General features: G+C 39.2%; 1 non-coding gene and 2 pseudogenes across 1 annotated transcript; 1 reads left to right on the top strand and 2 right to left on the bottom strand.

The window, feature by feature from the left end:
- Positions 1-3,902: 3,902 nt before the first annotated feature.
- On the bottom strand, positions 3,903-4,375 carry LOC128572595 (histone deacetylase complex subunit SAP18-like; annotated as a pseudogene).
- A 4,346-nt stretch (positions 4,376-8,721) lies between these two features.
- LOC128580365 (small nucleolar RNA U13) lies at positions 8,722-8,830 on the bottom strand. Its single transcript, XR_008378659.1, has one exon. It is a non-coding gene; the product is annotated as a small nucleolar RNA U13 (small nucleolar RNA).
- Positions 8,831-10,661: 1,831 nt separating this feature from the next.
- Positions 10,662-10,761, top strand: LOC128580080 (uncharacterized; annotated as a pseudogene).
- Positions 10,762-21,733: the final 10,972 nt, after the last annotated feature.

The raw sequence follows: 21,733 nt of genomic DNA, 5'->3' as shown, positions 1-21,733 counted from the left end.
TAATATGTATTAACTAACCTAATTTTCACAACACAAGGAAATAAAAATAATATTCTCATTCTGTGGAAGAGGAAGTTAAGGGAATCTGTTTGCTTGTGTGATGATAATCACATCTAACTTGCTAGGGTGCCATGAGGATTGCATGAGATGACATATTCAAAGTGCCTCACACTGTGCCTGCAACACAGGACTAGCCTTCTAAGTGTTCAGCCCCCCACTCCCCTGCCTCCCTGAGCGCAAGAACCACACCTCTACTGCCTACTGCTTTCTGCTTTCCCCCAGAGTAGTAGGGACACCAGGAGTATTACCAATGGTCAGCTCAAAAGATTGGAACTCTGTTCACATTCAACCTTAATTCCTCTTTCACCAAAAATACCAGACATGTGGGTGCTGACCTTGGCCATTAGCTCTGCTTGCCACTAGCCACGCAACAAATATAGCTTGTGAAGCTGCTAGATTTTGCTGGTGACAAGAGCCACTTGATAGGTTTCACCACCAAATGGATCCAAGTGCTTAGTTAATTGGATCAATCTACATCCAGTTGACCAAGAAAAACACCTGAGCTGAATAATGACAGAATGCAGAAGACAGGGTGGCACTTTGCCACTTTGCTATGTTGACTATACAAAGAATCACCCAGGGAGCTCTGAAAATTCTGACGCCTGACTCCATTCCAGAGATTCTGATTCATTTAGTCTAAAGTGGGGCCTGGGTATTAAAAATGCTTAAGTTCTACAGATGACTCTAATGTGTAGACAGGATTGCAAATAATTACTTTACCTTTGAGTATGAATAGGAAATCATTACTATTCAGGATGGCAAATCTGCCTCTCTGGACATAACATCTTTCAGACTATAACCAAATATCATAGCATGGTGCATTAATCTACGGAAGGAAACTGAAAAAAAATTATGGTATACCCTAGGATCAGCAAATACATAGCTGATCCTCCTTGTGCACAATTACACATCCTTCCCCGCTGAGTCATGGTCTTGCATACCTTCCCAAGAGAGCATCTTGGTTGTCACATGAGATGAAGCTTAATCTTGCCCAGGGTATATACACACGTAAAAAGCTACTACAGGACAGGGCGGTGCCTGTGGCTCAAGGGAGTAGGATGTCTGCCCCATATGCCAGAGGTGGCGGCTTTAAACTCAGCCCCGGCCAAAAACTGAAAAAAAAAAAAAAGCTACTACAGGACAGTATTTATTCAACAAACATTAGTCAGGAACACACTGTGTGCCAAGAACTAGTTTGGCTACTAACAACATGAAGATGGATGATATTTGATTCCTGGCCTCAGTGAACTGAGTCTGTCGGAGAAGACAGAATGTGGTAGGTGCTTTCATAGAATATGTACACAGTGCTGTTAGAACAGAGAGAATAACTATTTATGCCTGAAAGAATCAGAAAAGATGACAAGAGTTTTCAACTGTGTTGGATCATAAAGATTGAACAGAGGCTCGGTGCCTGTGGCTCAAGTGGCTAAGGTGCCAGCCACATACACCTGAGCTGGCAGGTTCGAATCCAGCCTGGGCCTGCCAAACAACAATGACAGCTGCAACCAAAAAATAGCCGGGTGTTGTGGTGGGCACCTGCCTCCTTGGGAGGCAGAGGCAGGAGAATCGCTTGAGCCCATGAGTTGGAGGTTGCTGTGAGCTGCGATGCCACAGCACTCTACCCAGGGCAACAGCTTGAGGCTCTGTCTCAAAAAAAAATTGAGTAGAAATTCACCAGGCCCCCTTCAACTGAACAGGTGTTCCTGAGGGAATAGCATGTATAAATGCAATAACCCAAAAGAGCTACTGTGTTTAGGTCTGTAAATGCTAGCATTCATATGGCTGTAGCCAAAGAGTAGCATGAAGGACTAACATAAGGGAAGGGTGGAAAAAGAAGCATCAGAGCCTTTGCATGGCATTTGGGGGTTAAGATGACAGCCAATGCTGTTTAATGGAGCTTTCTCCAATGATGGAAATTAAGGGCATGTTTCAAGCAAGAAAGAGGATGGGAATTCCAAGAGTAGACCTAAATGCAAAGGAAGGGTATTAATCTACATCAAAAGTTTAAGAAAGAGGCTGGATGTGGTGGCTCATATCTGTAATCCTAGCAACTCCAGAGGCTTGACATAGGAGGACTGTCTGCGGCCAGGAGTTTGAGACCAGCCTGGGCAACCTAACAAGATCTTATCTCAAAAAAAAAAAAGAAGAAGAAGAATTAGTCAGACATGGTGCCATGTGCCTGTGGACCTAGTTACCCAGGAGCCTAAGGCTGAAGGATCACCTGAGTCCCGGAGATGGAGGATACAGTGAGCTGTGATGGTGCCACTACCCTCCAGCTTGGGCAAAAGAGACCCTATCAAGAAGGAGGAGGAGGGAGAGGAGTTGGAGAAGTCAGCATATGCTTATATGTTTAAATTTAAATAAAATACTTAACTTATGTCTTTTTAAACGATTCTCAGTTCTAACAAACTTTTTGTGCTGATGGACCACCAATCCAGAGAACTTCTTTTCAAAACCACAACTAAGGAGTAGAGATATTGTTCATATCATGGTACTTACCCACCATTAACAACTCATTTCTGAGCCACTCTTCTCTACCTGGTTTCGCTCCTTAGCCTATCTTGGTTTCAGACCTCCTAGCTACCAATCTTGATCCTTGTTTCCAGTTTTTGCCATTTCCTAGAACTCTGGCCTCAGCATTCAATCCTGGTTTTTTGTTTTGTTTTGTTTTGTTGTTTGTTTTTGAGACAGACTCTTTGTTGCCTTCAGTATAGTGCTCTGATGTCATAGCTCACAGCCACCTCAAACTCTTGGACTCAAGTGATTCTCTTGCCTCAGCCTCCCGAGTAGTTGATTCATTTAGTCTAAAGTGAGGCCCAGCCCACCACAACACCCAGCTATTTTTAGAGACGAGGTCTAGCTCTTGCTCAGGGTGGTCTCAAACTCGTGAGCTCAAGCAATCCACCCACCTCGGCCTCCCAGAGTGCTGGAATTATAGGTCTGAACCACCTCGCTGGCCTCAATCCTGTTTTTCTTTTTCTTTCTTTCTTCTTTTACTTTTTTTTTTTTTGCCATTTTTGGCCAGGGCTGGGTTTGAACCTGCCACCTCCAGCATATGGGACTGGCGCCCTACTCCTTTGAGCCACGGGCGCCACCCCACAATTCTGTTTTTCTAGCTGCAACTCAGCTTCACGTGACAGTCTGTTTCTCCACCTCACTATGTTCTCAGAGGAAAACACCCTTCCTGCTTTGAATGAGTCTGAGATCCACTCATCCCAAGGCCGTCTTTAGTGTGATCATCCCATCAGGTAAAAAAAAATTTTTTTTCGTAGAGACAGAGTCTCACTTTACCGCCCTCGGTAGAGTGCCATGACATCACAGGACTCACAGCAATCTCTAGCCTCCCGAGCAGCTGGGACTACAGGCACCTGCCACAACGCCTGGCTATTTTTTGGTTGCAGTTTGGCCTGGGCTGGGTTTGAACCTGCCACCCTTGGTATATGGGGCCGGCGGCCTACTCACTGAGCCACAGGAGCCGCCCAAGAAAGGTAAATTTTAGAGAAATTGTCCCTAAAAAGCTGGTGTCATTTCACACTCTTTACTAAATGAAGTTAAGGGTTTATGATTCAATTTTTTTCTGATTACATACATGTATTTAACAATAGGCTTTTATATAGAATGCTAAGAGCACTTTTTTCGTAGTTTCTAGAAGAGCTTGAAAAACACGGACTTTCTATTAATATTCATACCATAGCACATCCAAATCTAACTCCTAAATAGATGCACTATAATTTGTTTACAATTTACAGGCTTAATGGCAATAATCAGAAGAGGGAAAAAAGCACGTACATTTATTTTACACAACTAACCAAAAAATAAATTGAACGAATAGTAAATAGAATTTAATAAGGTCTCATGCGCCCTGAAGGAGGTGGTGCCTGATTTGGAGGGGTAATTGCTATGTCCAAATAATCTCCTACTTGGAACTTCTGCGACTGCAGGGGCTTGGAGTCATCACTCCCTTTCTGCCAGACATGGTGCTGCCAATATCCTTAACTCAATAGCCAGGTCTTTTAAGATCTGTAAAAACAATAGCAAAATTAAAGTGTGTGCACTTCTTTCTAGCTTCTGCGTAGACTTCTTTTACTAAACTAGTCGGTTCTGTCAAGGTGAGAGCCATCCAAGTGTAGATCTGCAACTCGCTGGAAGGTACGTTCCTGCGTAAGAACTTGTCCATTCAGTATTAGGGAAGACCCAGAGCAGGAGCCAGGCATGTCTTCTCATGGTCAATCACGGTCTCCTGCTCCTTCTCATTTTCCTCCTGGGTAACGTGAGATTCCACCTCCATCTTCTTCCTATGGCCTGCGAGAAGCTCAGCCTGACTTCCTATGATTCACTTTTATGAGGAAAAGTCCTAAGCTGGCTAAGCACACATTTGTAAAGCTGTCACACTCAAATTCCCTCTGACCTACTCAGGTTCAGAGCATAACAACATTACTAGCACTCAATAGACCTTTAATCTTGTATTGAGAAAGATCCTAGTTATAACTGCCGAATAAATGAATGAATGAATGAATAAAAAAACTTTGAACTTGCCCAGTGGGTATATTCATAATGACATGAAGTCAAAAAGATAAACATTTTCAAATGAAATATATTGACTTTAACCAGCTCCACGAGCTTACTTCTGTCATCACCCCAGGTCTCATCACCTGGACCAGTAATTCATTAACTTCCTAAAAGCCTTGAGGAGTCATTTAAATTTTAACAGACTAAGTCCCATTAGATGCTAGTAGATCATTTCTTATTTACATAAACTAATAAAGAGCAAGGTGCAATAGGACCATCTATTCCAGGAACTTGAGAAATATCACCCATGATAACACTTTGTTACTCCATTCACCAGGGTAAATTATAGAGGGATTTTTTTTTTTTTTTTTTTTTTTTTTGGTTTTTGGCTGGGGCTAGGTTTGAACCTGCCACCTCCGGCATGTGGGACCGACGCCCTACTCCTTGAGCCACAGGCACCGCCCTATAGAGGGATTTTTTTAAACCTTTTCATATTTTTCTTTGATTGTGTTCTACTTTGGTTACCCTCTAGTTTGGCTCAAAATCTCCCTGTCATTGGTCTCATACAGCTAAATAGGGCAAAAAAATTAATTTCCAAGATAATAAGAGCACAAGTTCAGCAGAAAAGTCAACCCACCTGTTCTCACTTGACCTAGGTTGTTGCCATGGAAACAAGTAAACCCAGGGATACAAATAAACCACTGTAGGGCTGGGCACAGTGGCTCACACCTGTAATCATAGCACTCTGAGAGGTGGAGGCAGGTGGATTGCTCCTGCTCAGGAGATTAAGCCCAGCCCGAGCAAGTGTGAGACACCCCATCCTGTCTCTACTAAAAATAGAAGAGCTGGCGGGGGCATGAGTGTGCAACTCCAGTAGTCGCAGCTACTCTGGAGGCCAAGGCAAGAGGATTGCTTGAACCCAGGAGCTTGAGGTTGCTGTGAGCTATGATGACACCACCAGCACTCTACCCAAGGCAACAGAGTGAGACTTGGTCTCAAAAATAAATAAATAAATAAATAAACAAACCACTGTACTCAGCTCAGGAACTCCATCGTGACTCCCTTCCTTAGTTTAATATCTTTAAATGTCACTGTCAAGTAAGTTTAATATTGTTCTTTTCTCATTAGCTTTTAAAAAATTAAAATAACTCTTTTTATGATTGCAAAAGCAACACTGCATTATACAAAAAGCTGAAAATGAAGATAAGCAAAGGGAAGAAAAGACAATTACCCCTAAGGTAATTGGGCTTCCTGCTAAGAGGTCAGTTGGAACTTGAGTGGTCAAATAAAAAACAGAGAAACACACCTAGAGATAACTACTCTTAAATTTGGAGTATAGATAGCAGTGATTGATAAATTTTTCAAATTTGCAAAGCCTTTCCTTCAAATGAATCTTATGTAGGTTATCAAAATGTAAAAAATAAATAAATAAATAATAGGGGGGATGCCTGAAAACCCAATGGTGTGGCTTTTATACAACCCCCAACTGGAGTCCTAAAGAACCTTAGCATTCTTCAGTGCAGACTCTAAAATCCACTGGCATTTACCATTTCAGAACCCTTGCCTAGAAATAATATTCATACATATCATTTTATAAAAAGATTATATAGGGTATGCATCTTTATAATCCATTTTATCTCACAATATTAAATTATGAACCGCTTTCCCACAACAAAATATTCCCTTCTCTAAAATTATTTCAAACAACTGCATAGTACTCCATTGTTTTAATTTACTAGGGATAGTTTTTCCCTATTTTAAAGCAATGCTACGATTGACATCCTTGGAGTAGTTAAATATGTGTGTGCATTCTTAATTATTTCCTAAGGATTCATATTTTGTGCTTTTAAAAATATGTCAACCCTTAGCCGGGCGTTGTGGCGGGCGCCTGTAGTCCCAGCTACTCGGGAGGCTGAGGCAAGAGAATCGCTTAAGCCAAGGAGTTGGAGGTTGCTGTGAGCTGTGTGATGCCATAGCACTCTACCGAGGGCCATAAAGTGAGACTCTGTCTCTACAAAAAAAAAAAAATGTCAACCCTTTAAAATGTGTACATTGTGACTATATCGAAAAAACAAAAAATAGCAAATGCTAGGGAGAACCTGAAGAAAAAGGAAAGCCCTCACTGTCGGTGGGAATGTAAACTGGTACAGTCATTATGGAAAATAGTATGGAGATTTCTCAAAAAAACTAAAAATAGAACTACATATGATTTGGCAATACCACTGTTGCATATTTACCCAAAGGAAAGAAAATCAGTACATCACAGGGATACATGAACCCCCATGTTTATTGTAACATTACTTGAAGTAGCTAAGGTATAGAGTTGACCTAAGTATCCAACAAAAGATTAATGGATAAAGAAAATGTGAGACACACACACTGCAATACTATTCAGCCATAAAAATGAATGAAATCCAGTTATTTAAGGCAGCATGAATGAGCCTAAAGGACATGTTGTTAGGTGAAATGAGTCAAGCATAGAAAGATAAATACCACATGTTCTTACTCATATATGGGCGCTAAGAAAAATATTTTGAGCTCATGTAAGTAGAGAGTGGAATTTTGGATATTAGAGGTGGAGAGGAGGAGAGAAGGAGGAGGAGAGTTTGGCTAACAGACACTAAATCATAGCTAGGTAAGAAGAATGAGTTCAGGTGCTCTGCAGCACTATAGGGTGAATATGGCGAGCTATGATATAATCCATTGTAAAGTACCAAAAAGATAGAAGGATTTTGAATGTTTGCAACACAAAGAAAAAATAAATGTTTGAGGTGATGGACATGCACATTACCCTGATTGGATCATCACACATTGTACACACATAGGGAAGTATCATTCTGTATGCCACAAATATGTACAATTATTGTGTGTCAATCAAAAATAAAAAGGAAAAATATGCGTATTGTCGAACAGTGTTCTGAAGAACCTGCAAATGTGACCTGGCGAGTGTTCCAGCCCAGGGAGAGCACAAACCTATGAGAGAGTGATGGAGAACTGTTGCTGGCTGGCATCAACAAAGTCATGTCTTCTAAGCAATGCTGAGAGTGAAGATCCAACAGTCAGTGTCACCTACGTATGCAAACACTCAGTCCTGCAGCTCACGTCAGGGCAGTGGTGAGTCCCAACACCGGTTTTTAATTTGTTTTTAATTTCATATTAATATGAGGGTCCAAAAAATAGGTTTGTACCTATTGTACAATAAATGTTTATGGAACAGTGGTCACAATGTTTTAGAAGGCAATACACATTTCTCATTGCTCCAAATACACTTTTAATAATTCTTCAAGAGAACTTCCTCCAGATCTTATTTTATTTTATTACCGGATTATCTTGGACGAAGCCAAAAGTCACTATTGAAAGACAAAATTACAACATATTGCTTGTTGTAATTGGTTTTTATTAACAATTAATGAATCAGGTAGCATCTTATCTTAATATACAGAGGTGCTACCTCAATCATGGCAGAACAGTTGGTTTTTACAAGGTAACTTAAGCAGGAGAAAGAAGACAGCATAACCCCAAAATCCTATTGGTTAACACCATGTTACTTCAAGTTGCTTTCCCTCAGGGTAAAAGCAGCAGAGACTTCCTTATTATGCTGACTAAAAATGGCCTGTTTGGGAATTTGACTATTCTTTGTTTGAGAATTTGACTATTCTTGCTCTCTCCCAGTTTCTTGGAAGGTCAAATTAAGAACTTGGTTTTGCTTTGGTGATGTGGAATTTTAGCATTAGTGACTCCTAACTCCATTGCTTTGATCTACTAAGCCTGGTGCAGGAGCTCCGTCCAGATCAATGGCTTCCTGGCCTCCCAAAAACTTTTTCTTTTTTTTTAAGAAACAGGGTCTCACTCTGTTTCCCAGGCTAGAGTGCAGTGGCACTATCATAGCTCACTGAAACCTCGAACTCCTGGGGTCCAGCAATCCTCCTGCTTCAGCCTGTAATTAGAGATGCATGCATCAGCTAAGTTTTCTATCTTTTGGTGGAGGCAGGTTTTACTATGTTGCCAGGCTGGTTGGTCTGGAACTCCTGGCCTCAGCAATCTTCCTACTGCGGCTTCCTAAAGGGCTGGAATTACAGACATGAGCCACTGTGCCCAGCCTCTTGCATTTCATTTTAAAATATAGTCGTTTTTGTTTGCTTTGTTTTTCTATATCAGACAGGTAATGTGCCAACATTTGTAATAAGATTTGAGGGAGACACCTCTTAAACATGCATGCATGTGAAAATCCAGTCTTCACATCTATGAATTACAAAAGGATCAATTTTTTTAGTCTTTACTCTCCTAATCGATCATATATTTGAATATATTATACCTCTTGGTAACTGCTTGCTACAATATCATAGGCATATTTCCTACCATCTTTTAAAAAGAAGTTCTCTATTTTTCTTTCAATTATTTACATCAGTTACAAATCTCTGTTTTATCTTCCTTAAAAGTGTGAAGGGAGGAGTGGAAGGGTAAAACCTACCTATCACATACAGTGAACACTATTCAGTTAATGGGCATACTAAAAGTCCCGACTTAAAAATTATAAAAGACATCCATGTAACAAAAACATTTGTAGTCCCTTAATATTTTGAAATAAAAATAAATAAATAATAATGCATTTAATGTCTCATTTGCAGTTAATGACACACAGAATTGCATTTTTCATTTAAATTTATAAATTTAATTTTTTTTTTATTGTTGGGGATTCATTGAGGGTACAATAAGCCAGGTTACACTGATTGCAAGAATTGCATTTTTCTTAATGCAAATATTACTTCTTGGTTTCCATAAACTACAGTTAAAAAACTTATTCTTTTAGAGACGTACATTGAGCTGGGAAACTCCAAATTCTGTCCACAACTCTCAGTGGCCTTTATTTACTTTCAAAATATCTTCATCCAATTTCATTCCTCTGCATAACACTTAAAACTTTTTCTTCATTTTGATTTTTTTATATTTTGTTTTGTTACTTTGATAGGTATAGAAATGCTCAGTCGCTCAGTACGTTTGCTCACAGAAGATAAGAATTTCTCTAGGCCAAGATTAGGTTATAAAAGTATACATTTATTTATATTAGAAAGGGAAGAGAGTGGAAGGAAGAGATGAGAAAGGGAAGAGAGCAGAGAGCAGGAAGTGGGAGAAGAGAGAGAATAGCGTGGCATATCAAAGAAAGGAAATTCAGACAAATTAAACTTAACATAGTTTAATTGAGCAAAGAATGATTCATGAATCTGGCAGTGTTCAGAACTGGAAGAGGTCCCGAGAACTCTGCTCCACGATGTAGGCAGAGTAGAAGTTTTTGTATGTGTAACCAGCTTCACTGGTTGTAGATCAATGTTGGCCTTCTTTGAACTTAGTCTGACCGCCTGTGACTGACTGGAGCTCACCTACAAAAATTGGCTGACACCCAGCTATTTGTTAAAAAGTATACAAATATACTTGTATAAACTTATAACCTTTTCTTTTCGCTAAGTTAGGTTGTGGTTGTCTAGAAAGTGACTGAAAATATGGAGGCAGCCTCAGGCCAAATTTAGTTTAATTTAACACAATGTTATGGAATAAAAATAGCTACAAAGGGCAAAATAACAGGTCTAAGCCAGAATGAATTTACACATAGCAAATTAGCTTGTAAGCAAATTTTAGGAGGAGCAATGGCCCCCAATGACAATTATCATTTGTCCATAGATGTTGTTCAAAATAGGAAGTAACTATACAACCACTCTTTGTTGGGAGCAGTAATAGGTGTCCTTAGAGGGAGGCAAAGAGGAGAACAAGACTTATCAGTCAAAAAGGCTATAAACGTGCTCGCTTATAGCACGCTTATAGCTCGTAAAATTGGAACAAGACTCGGTGCCTGTGGCTCAAGTGGCAAAGGCACCAGCCACGTACACCTGAGCTGGCAGGTTCGAATCCAGCCCGGACCGCCAAAAAACAATGACGCTGCAACCAAAAAATAGATGGGTGTTGTGGCAGGTGCCTGTAGTCTCAGCTACTTGGGAGGCAGAGGCAGGAGACTTGCTTGAGCCCAGGAGTTGGAGGTTGCTGTGAGCTGTGATGCTACAGCACTCTACCCAGGGCAAGAGCGTGAGGCTCTGTCTCAAAAAAAAAAAAATTTTTTTGAAATAAAATTGGAACGAAACAGAGATCAGCATGACCCCTCACAAGGATGACACACAAATTCGTGAAGCTTTCCTTATTTTTCGTGCTACTTTCAAATGTTCCTAGGTGGGGAAACTGAAAATTGAAGCGACTCGCCCCATTGGGGTATCTTTGAGTTTCACATCCTTATCTCCAGCTTCTAATCTAAAATTAAAAAAGAAAAACTCTGTAAACATCTGTAGGTTAAGTAAAATCAAGATAGTGGTTACCCCTGTAAGGGAGGAGGACTACACATCAACCTTCAGGTATATTATTAAATTGTGTTTCTTAAACTCAGTGAGAAGAATAAGAAAGAAGAGGTAGGAATTTGTTATGGCTATAGAAAAGCCTGTTCGACTGTATCCCAGAGATTCTGATTCAATTGGTATAGGACAGAGCTTGAATTGGCATTTTTCTCTTTTTTCTTTTCTTGTCTCATATTTTCTCTTTTAAACTATCCAAAGGCAGCCAGGGTTACAGCAGCTAATGGAACAAAACAGCTGTTAACTTGGGAAGGAAAAAAAGAATGGTCAGTATACCACTATTTAAGAGTCATTTTAACCATCTGTCAGTTTTGCAAAACCAAGAGCAATCACTAAGATGTTTTTCCTAGTGTTATTTTAAATAAAGTGGCCCTAGAGGTCTGCAAGGGGGAGGGTGGAGGTCTAAATTTGATGCTTTATAGATTTGCTAACATCGCTCCTCGGCCTTTGGCTAAGATCAAGTGTAGATTTGCTAACTAGTGTATGATGTAATACAACAAAACTAGGAGTTAGTAGATGGAGCCCATTTGACAAAAAGACTCGCTAATAACACATAAATCAGAGAAACAGCTGCTGTCCAAGAAGCATCTTATGCTTGAGAGGCTCCAAAACTGGGAAAGGAGGAAGAACAGTCATTTCTGGGACAGTGGCTTGGGAGGAAGACATTATACAAAATTTTTAAAAATATACTCGCTTATTGGGTCGGGTGCAGTGGCTCGTACTTGTAATCCTAGCACTCTGGGAGGCCAAGGCAGGTGGATCGCTTGAGCTCAGGAGTTGGGGAACAGCCTGAGAAAGAGCAACATTCTGTCTCTACTAAAAATAGAAAAAACTAAATGGGCATGGTGGCACGTGCCTGTAGTCCCAGCTACTTGAGAGGCTGAGGCAAAAGAATCACTTGAGCCCAGTGAGGTTGCTGTGAGCTATGATGATGCCAAGGCATTTTACCCAGAGCAACAGAGTAAGACTGAGTCTCAAAAAAAAAAAAAAAATATATATATATATATATGTGTGTGTGTGTGTATATAGCCTGTGAAATGGTGTCACGTTGTGTTTATAATTTGCACTTTCTTGCCTACACATTTATTTGCCTCATTTGCTTCCTCTTTTAGGAGTTGCCTATTTACATGATTTACCCATTTTTATGTTGGATTTCATTTCCTTTTTAAATGATTTGTAGAATCCAATGTATATTCTGGATATTGCCATTTACTCAGTTGTAAGTTATAAATATCTTTATCTGCTTTTCCAGTCACCTTTTCACTTTATATTGGTATTTGGGAAATTTTTGTGCAAAAGCTTTAATTTTAATATATTCAAAATGTTCAGTGTCTTCTAAGTTTTATGATTATTGTGTCTTATTTAAAAAATCCTTTCCTACCCTTGAGGACATAAATATATTCTCCTATTAATTTATAGATTTTTTTTAAGTTTTGCATTTAACAATAGGTCTTTAATCCTTCTATAATGTATCTGTGCTGTGAATTTATTGTAATATGAAATGAGGATCTAATTTGTCCCCATATGCATAGAAAATTGATCCATTTATGGAACAATCCATTGATCTATAACACTAACTCTGTTGCATGAAATGTTTTCATGTGCATAAATGTGTTCCTAGACTTTCCCCCCTTTTTTGGTCTAAATGTTTATCCTTGTGCCAATATCATACTTTCCTAGTTACCACAGTTTTAAAATAAAACTTTGTATCTAGTAGGGCAATTTCTCCCAACTTCTTCAAAGATCATTGTGCAAAATTTTGATAAGGGAATCAATTGGTGCATTGCATCCAGTGTTATGAATTGTTTCTAGAGAATGTCAGATGTTATATCTTTATCGTCACTGACTGTTATCTTTACAGATGGCCCACCAAGTCATTCCTCAAATCCAGTAAGAGGAATTTGGTTGCTCAATTTCGTGAACAAAAGGCCTGGGCTCAAAGACCACGAAGTATTAAAGTATTAGAAAGTATACACTGTCCCACCCATGTTTGTCTCTATCTGCCCAGTTCCCTCACCTCCATAGATCAGGAGGGAACTGGGAAACTTTTCTTAGTTTCTTATATATATTCCTGAGATTTCTTTGTGCATATACAAACACAAATGTAGATTCTTATTTTTCACCTTTTTTTCCAAAAGGAGCTTTTTCTTTTCATGTACAATATATTTTAAGGTTTTTTTGTATATCAGCATATGCATAGATTCTTAATTTCTTTTCCATTTTATTTTATTTGATATATATATGTATATATTTAACTGATTAAATGATTTGCCACTGAAAGATCTTCAACTGTTTTCCACCCTTTGCTTTTTCTTTTTTTTTTTTGTAGAGACAGAGTCTCACTGTACCGCCCTCGGGTAGAGTGCCGTGGTGTCACACGGCTCACAGCAACCTCTAACTCCTGGGCTTCCGCGATTCTCTTGCCTCAGCCTCCCTAGTAGCTGGGACTACAGGCGCCCGCCACAACGCCCGGCTATTTTTGTTGTTGCAGTTTGACCGGGGCTGGGTTTGAACCCGCCACCCTCGGCATGTGGGGCCGGCGCCCTACTCGCTGAGCCACAGGCGCCGCCCCACCCTTTGCTTTTTCAAATAATGCTGCAATAATGAACCTCGTACAGACGTTTTTTTACATGTGTAAGAATATCTGTAAGCTAAATTTATATAGGTGTGTCAAGGGCTGTGTTAGTAATTGTAATAGATTATTACCAAATCCTGGCCCATAGGCGTTGCATTAATTTACATTCCCACCAGCAGTACCCAAGAACAGCATTGCCACACAGCTGCACTCACAGAATATTGTCAAAGGTTGGAATTTTTGCCATCCTTCCAGGTATCCACATTCTCCACTCAATCTTCTGTTGGATTACTGGTCTTTGTCTTCCGGGAGCTCATTATGTAATATGAAGACCAGCCCCTTGTAATATGGCTTGCAAAATTGTTGCCCAGTTACCTTTTAATTATTATTATTATTATTATTTTTTTTTTTTTTTGAGACAGAGTCTCACTCCATTCCCAGGCTAGGGTGCTGTGGCATCATAGTTCACAGCAACCTCAAACTCTGGGGCTGAAGATATCCTCCTGCCTCAGCCTCCTGAGCAGCCAGGACTACAGGTGCCCACCACAATGCTGGGCCAGTAATTTCTACTTTTAGTAGAGATCGGGTCTCAGTCTTGCTCAGGCTAGTCTCAAACTCCTGAGCAATCCACCTGCCTGGCCTTCCAGAGTGCCAGGACCACAGGCAGGAGCTACTACAACCAGCCCACATTTTAAATGTACTTTCCCCCCTGCTTTTTGGCTTTATTTTCATGCACATTGTGTTTTCAGGTAGTCAAATTTATCAAACTTTTATGACTTCTGGATTTTAAGGTGTAGTTAAAAAAGCCTCCCTTGTGCCAAGATTTTAAAGTTATTTCTTCTATTTTCTTCTAGAACTTGTAATGTTTTATTTTTAACATTTAAATTTTTGACCCATTTGGAATTTATCCTGGCATAAGGTGTGAGGTATGGAGCTAACTAAAACATTTTTGACAAAACTAAGTTATTGAAATTATTGTTGGGATTGAATTAATTTTATAAACTTCTACCTTAGGGAGAATTAAGATATTATTGATGCTGAGTCTTTTTATCCAAGATCATTATATGTTCTACAATTTGTTCAGGTCTTCTTTTATGTCTTTAAAACTTTTTTTAAATTAAATTTTCTTTATATGGGTCTTACACATTTTTTGTTTAGTTTGTTCTTAGGGATTTTATTTTTTGTTGTAGTTGCTTTGATATGGGGTTTTGCTACCTTTTTTTCTAATTAGTATCATCTACTATGTGTGTGCGCATAAATATATATAAATAATATATATGTAAAACTTGTTCCTAACTTAATTATTTTATTGGTTAATATAGCTTCTTATGTGATTATCCTGGATTTTCTCAAGTTTACAATCATAACTTCTGCAAATAGTTATAGTGTTACTCTCTCCTTTTCAATTTTTATACTTTTAATTTCTTTCTCTTGTCTAATTGCATTGGCTAAAAGCTCCAGCACCTTGTTAAATAATAGAGTGACAATGGAGATCTTTTGTGGTATTCTTCACTTTCTTGGAAATGTTTCTAAGTTCTGCCACAAAGCATGTTGTTGGGATTTTTGAGCTGAGATTAATTTTACCATGTTAAGGAAATATTTATTTATATCTATTTTATTCAGTATTTTTATCAAGCATGATTATCGCATGATTGGTCAAATGCATTTACAGCATCTACGAAGATTATTTTAGGGTTTTTTCCTCACATGTATTCATATGATGAACTATAGTATATTAAAATAGTTATAATATTGAAATTCCTAAAATAAACTCCAGCTCACATTTCATTTGTTCATGCTTTCTGGCCATGTCCCTCTTTTTCTCAAGGTTTCCTTCTTAAGTTCTTGAATTTCTGCTTTAGAGTTTTCCTTTACAAAGGCAATTTCTCATTTAAAATGTCTTTTAAAAATTCATAGCAAAATGGTGACTATTTTCATCATCATTCTCTGTTGCATCTTCTTCTTCTTTTTTTTTTGTTTTTTTTTAGAGACAAAATCTCACTTTATCACCCTCAGTAGAGTGCCAAGGCATCACAGCTCACAGCAACCTCCAGCTCTTGTGGGCTTGAGTGATTCTCTTGCCTCAGCCTCCCTAGAAGCTGGGACTACAGGTGCCTGCCACAACACCTGGCTATTTTTTTTGTTGCAGTTTGGCCAGGGCTGGGTTTGAACCCGCCACCCTCGGTATATGGGGCTGGCACCCTATCCACTGAGCCACAGGCACAGCCGCCATCTGTTGCATCTTCTTTGGTGAATTTTGCCAATTTTTTTCTACCTTTTGCATTTCAATATTTTGGTAAATATGTTACACCAGCCTTCTTTTTATTACTGATTATGGAGTGAGTTGAATTTTCCTGGTCTGGCTATTTGCAGTAGTCACTTTGAGAGAGTATATTTTTACTAACTTTTCTGAGATCAGCTGTCACTAGGCCATTGTGCTATTCTCCATATATCTTTGTCACATGCCATGAAAACTTGCACTCCTCCTCTATTTTTTCCTTCAGTGTTATACATTTATATTTATTATATAAAAGATTACCTGAATTAGCTATGGTTAACATAGAAAAAGCTACATTTTTTTCATTAATAGGATGGTCATATATTTTAATGTTTTTAATGATGTGAGAGAAGGAATAAACAGTAGACAAGTTTTGTTTTCTTTTAAATAGTGGAAATATATTTTTTCCTAGTTATAAAGTAAAATGTTTTAATTAAATGGAAAACAATATAAGAAGCATTGGTTCTCTTATCCCACCATAAATAAATCATTTACTGATATTTATGTTTTGTTTTCCTAGGCTTCCAAGTTTTTTTCTAAGTATATGTAGTCAACCCTGTGTATCTGTGGAAGATTGATTTCAGGATCTCCCTTGTATACCAGAGCCTGAAGATGCTTGAGTCTCTGAAATAAAATGGTGTAGTATTTGCATACAACCCATGCACATCCTCTTGCATTCTTTAAATCATCTATTACTTACAATACTTAAAACAATGTAAGTGCTATGTAAACAGTTGTTGTACAGTTTTTTTTTAAGAAAATAATGACAAGAAAAACATCTGTAGATGTTCAGTACAGATACATTTGCTTTAAAAATATTTTTTATCTATAGCTGGTTGAATACACAAATGCAGACCCCATGGATATGGCGAGCTGACTGTGTTCACAAACTATACACACATTTACATGCATTTTTTGTTTGTTTATTCAATGCGTTTTTTAAAAAATGATACCAAGACTGGGCATTGTGGCTCCCACCCTTTATCCTAGCACTCTGAGAGGCCGAGGCAGGAGGATTGCTTGAGCTCAAGAGTAGGAGATTGGGACCAGGTGCAGTGGCTCACTCCTGTAATCCTAACACTCTGAAAGTCTGAGGCAGGTAGACTGAGCTCACGGGTTTGAGACCAGCCTGAACAAGAGATAATATATTCTTTTTGTTTCTGAAAATAGGGCGTTGTGGCAGGCGCCTGTAGTCCCAGCTATTTGGGAGGCTGAGGCAAGAGAATTGCTTGAGCCCAGGAGTCTGAGGTTGCTGTGAACTATGACACCACAGCACTCTACCAGGGTGGGGGACAAAGTGAGACTCTGTCTCAAAAAAAGAAGAAAAAAAAAACAAGTTGGAGATTAGTCTAAGCAAGAGCAACATCCTGTCTCTATTAAAAATAGAAAAATTAGCGAGGTGTTGTGGTGCATGCCTGTTGTCCTAGTTACTCAGGAGGCTGAGGCAGGAGGATCACTTGAGCCCAGGAGTTTGAGGTTGCTATGAGCTACAATGACTTCACTGTACTCTACCCAGAGTGACAGAGCAAGACTCTGTCTTAAAAAACAGTTAATAGGTTGGGGAGGCACCTGTGGCTCAACGAGTAGGGTGCTGGTCCCATATACCGGGTTAGTGGCAGGTTTAAGCCCGGCCCTGGCCAAAACTGCAAAAAAAAAAAGTTAATAGGTAAATAAATCATAGCATATATTGTTTTATAGTCTGCTTTTTCACTTATATCATGACTCTCTGCATTAATAAATATAAACCTATATATTTTTTAATGCCTACATTACTTTTTTCACCAATCTTCTATTCATAGTTATTTAGGTTATTTTTCATGTTTCACTACCATAAACAATGCTTCCATGAATATCCAATGTACTTTTCTAATTTTTTTCTGAGGATACATATATTATTTAGAGATTGGTCTCACTATGTTCTGCAGGCTGGCCTTAAACTCCTGGCCCCAGAAGATCTTCCTGCCTCAGCCTATGCAGTAGCTGGAACTAGAGAGGTAGGCCACAGCGCCTGGCTCAGGATATACTCTTATATAGAAAATAACTAGGTCAAGGGATATATCTACTTTATAAGAAAGTCATTGTGTTTTAAACATAACTCCAAATAAGCTTAAATATGTACACTGTAGTTATAAAATATTCACTTTCTAAAATACTTTCCAAATAATTGGATGTAATCTTAAATAAATGAATTTCTACCTATGGAAAATTTTTGTTACCCCAGGAAAAAAAAATTCTTTTTATATTATAGCCATCAAGTATGTATGTCTTCCTGAGAAAAGCAATTTATTAGACTTATTAGAATTAATTTCTTTACCAAGTTTTCCAACAGATTAAGTGAGATTACAAGAATGACCATAATACTACTTCTTTTTCAAAATAAGGTTATTTGAAATGTAATTTATATACAATAAAATTACCATTTTATCATATATATTTCCATCTATCTATATCTGTATCTATCTATATATGCATATATGTATGTGCATGTATACCTATATACAGGGGGTGCCAACAGACTGTGTGCACATTTTAAGAAGGCCTGTGGCTCAGTGAGTAGGGCGCTGGCCCCATATGCCGAGGGTGGCGGGTTCAAACCCAGCCCCGGCCAAACTGCAACAAAAAAAATAGCCAGGTGTTGTGGCGGGTGCCTGTAGTCCCAGCTGCTTGGGAGGCTGAGGCAAGAGAATCGTGTAAGCCCAAGAGTTAGAGGTTGCTGTGAGCCGTGTGATGTCATGGTACTCTACCCAAGGGTGGTAGTGAGACTGTCTCTACAAAAAAAAAAAAAAATTGTAATACTCAAGTCAAGTTTGACTTCTGCAATTCCAAGAGATAAAGATACAATATATAAGATAACAAATATTATCAGTATATGTTGAGTAGTACAATTTTTTTTTTTGAGTAATACAATTTTAATACGTTTTTTGGCATTCTCTATATATACGGGCACAGAGAGAGATAGAGACAGAGGGAGATTTATTTTAAGGATTGGTTCACACAATTGTGGGACTAATAAATCCAAAATTTATAGGACAGGCCAGTAGTCTGGAAACTTATATAAGAGTTGATGGTGCAGTCTTAAGTATGAAACCTGCAGGCAGGCTAGCAGGTTGGGAGCTCAGGCAGGGTTTCTATGCTGCAGGCCATAGGCAGAATTGCTTCTTTGGGGAAGCTCAGTGCTTGCTTTTAAGGGTTTCAAGTGATTAGATAAGACCCATCCGTGATTATGAAAGTTAATATCCTTTACTAGAAATCTATTGATTGTAAATGTTAAATCACATATTTGAAATATCCTCATAGCAACATCTACACTAGTGTTTAACCAAATAGGCCCTATAACCTAGCTAAGTTGACAAATGTATATAAAAGTAACCATCACATATGCTAAGTACATCTAACTGCCAAACTCTTTTCCAAAGTGGCTGTCCTCTTTTCTTTCTTTTTTTTGACAGGTTGCACCAGGTAGAGGAAAGTGGAATTGAATACCTCAGTGCAACTTCAAACACCTGGCTCCAGTGATGCTCCACCTCAGCCTCCCAAGGAGCTGGGACTATAGGTGCATGACAGCAGGCCCAGCTAATTTTTCTATTTTTTTTTTCTTTGTAGAGATGGGGTCCCACTCTTGCTAAAGCTGGCCTCCAACTCCTGAGCTCTAGTGATCCTCCCTCCTCAGCCTCCCAAAATGGAAAGATTACAGGCATGAGCCACCACATCTGGCCCCCTTTTGCAATTTTTTTTTTTTTTGAGACAGAGTCTCACTCTGTTACCCTTGGTAGAGTACTGTGCCATCATAGTTCACAGCAATCTCAAACTCTTGGGCTCAAGAGATCCTTTTGCCTCAGCCTCCCAAATAGCTGGGACCACAGGCACCTGCCACAACACCCAACTAGCTTTTCTATTTTTAGTGGAGACGGAATCTTGCTCCTGCTCCCAACTCCCTAACTCAAGCGATCCACCCACCACGGCCTCACAGGTTGCTAGGATTTCAGGTATGGGCCACCGAGCCTGGCCAGACCCTTTTGCATTCTTTTTTTTTTTTTTTAATATCATCATATTTATTTCCCTAATTTTTGTATAGCTTCAACATTTTGAATATCATTATACTTATTTCCCTAATTTTTGTATAGCTTCAACATTTTCTCCTCAAAAAGACAAAAAGTCTCAAAGTTTAGAACTGGATCACTTGGCCCTTTCTTTTCTTATCTCCTCCCAGTTCAAAATGCTTGCATCTCTTAATGGCCAGCATCCTCTTGGATCTGCAGTAGGCTCAACACATTCCAGCCTTAGCACAATCTTCTTTGTGGTTTTAGCCTTCTTCCGGAAAACTGGCTTTGTCTGCCCACCATAGCCACTCTGCTTTCGATCATAGCACCTTTTTCCTTGGTCATACAAGGAATCCTTGCCCTTCTTATACTGGGTCACTTGGTGAGGCTGATGCTTGCCACACTTCTTACAGCAAGTTCTTTGGGTTTTAGGTACGTTAACCATCTCTACAGTAGAACTGTCTCTACGATGAAATCTTATAGCGAAGCTCGGCGTCCACAGCCCTTGCCTCCCGACAGGGCACTCACAGGTCCCTTTTGCATTCTTACCAGCAATGTAGGAGCGTTTATGTGAGTGATTTTTTTTTTTTTTTTTTTTTTGAGACAGAGTCTCACTATGTCACCCTGGTTAGAATGCTGTGTCATCCACAGCTCACAGCAACCTCAAACTCTTGGGTTTAAGCGATTCTCTTGCCTCAGCCTCCCAAGTAGCTGGGACTACAGGTGCCTGCCACAATGCTGTGCTATTTTTTGGTTGTAGTTGTCATTGTTGTTTGGCAGGCCCAGATTGGATTCAAACCTGCCAGTTCTGGTGTATGTGGCTGGTGCCCTAGCCACTAAGCTACAGGCACAGAGCCAATGTGATGTTTTTAAAGCATTAATTTATCCAACACTTGTTGCATACATATCAATACTATTTGCCGCAGCACTAGAGCTACAAAGAGAGTCAGTCCATCCTACTGTAGGAAAGGAAAAATAATTTTCTCTCTATCCTTCATAGTTTCTAGATGGACAGCTCCTATAACAAAAGACAGATTAGCAAGAGGAAAAACAAACAGAAGTTTATTAACATGTGTACCTCATGTACACATAGGAGATACCCAGAGAAATTAGTAAATCTCAAAGAGCTGGCTCTGAATCAGGCTTAAATATCATCATCCACTAAAAGAAAGAAAGAAGGGTATGTGGAAGGTCACTTACAAAGATTTCCAAGCCAGGAAAACAAGGCATTGGTTTTTATGCAGATTTAAGTCAGTCCTCTCTCCATTTATAAGAATCTTTTTAGTAAAGTGTCACGATAATGGAGAAGCAAGAATCCAAAGCACTCAACACTAACATGAAGCCAATAGATGATCTAATACACACCCACATAAGAGAAACACTCAAATCAATTCAAGATGGGGGCAGGGAACAAGGGAGTGGGGAGAGGGGATGGGTGTGTTCCCCTTAATGGGCACAATGTTATGGTGTATGGCACACCTCTTCTGGGTGGGACACAATTATAAAAGGGACTCTACTTAACAAATGCAACTAATTCTTTGTATCCTCAAATTAACCTCAAACACTATTTTTTTTATTGTTAAATCATAGCTGTGTACGTTAGTGCAATCAAGGGGGTACAATGTGCTGGTTTCATATACAATCTGAAATATTCTCAACAAACTGTTCAACGTAGCCTTCATGGCATTTTCTCAGTTATTGTAGGTAGACATTTGTATTCTGTCTTTAGTAAGTTTTGCCTATACCCATTCTAAGATGCACCGTAGGTATGGCCCCACCCATTACCCTCCCTCCACTCTAACCTCCCCCCTCCCTTCCCCTTCCTTGGCCCTTTTCCCCACAGTCTTGTGCTATAGTTGGGTTATAGCCTTCATGTGAA

The sequence above is a fragment of the Nycticebus coucang genome, chromosome 2 (genome assembly GCF_027406575.1).
Source record: "Nycticebus coucang isolate mNycCou1 chromosome 2, mNycCou1.pri, whole genome shotgun sequence".
Taxonomy (NCBI): Eukaryota; Metazoa; Chordata; class Mammalia; order Primates; family Lorisidae; genus Nycticebus; species Nycticebus coucang.
This window is presented reverse-complemented; position numbering and strand designations above follow the sequence as displayed.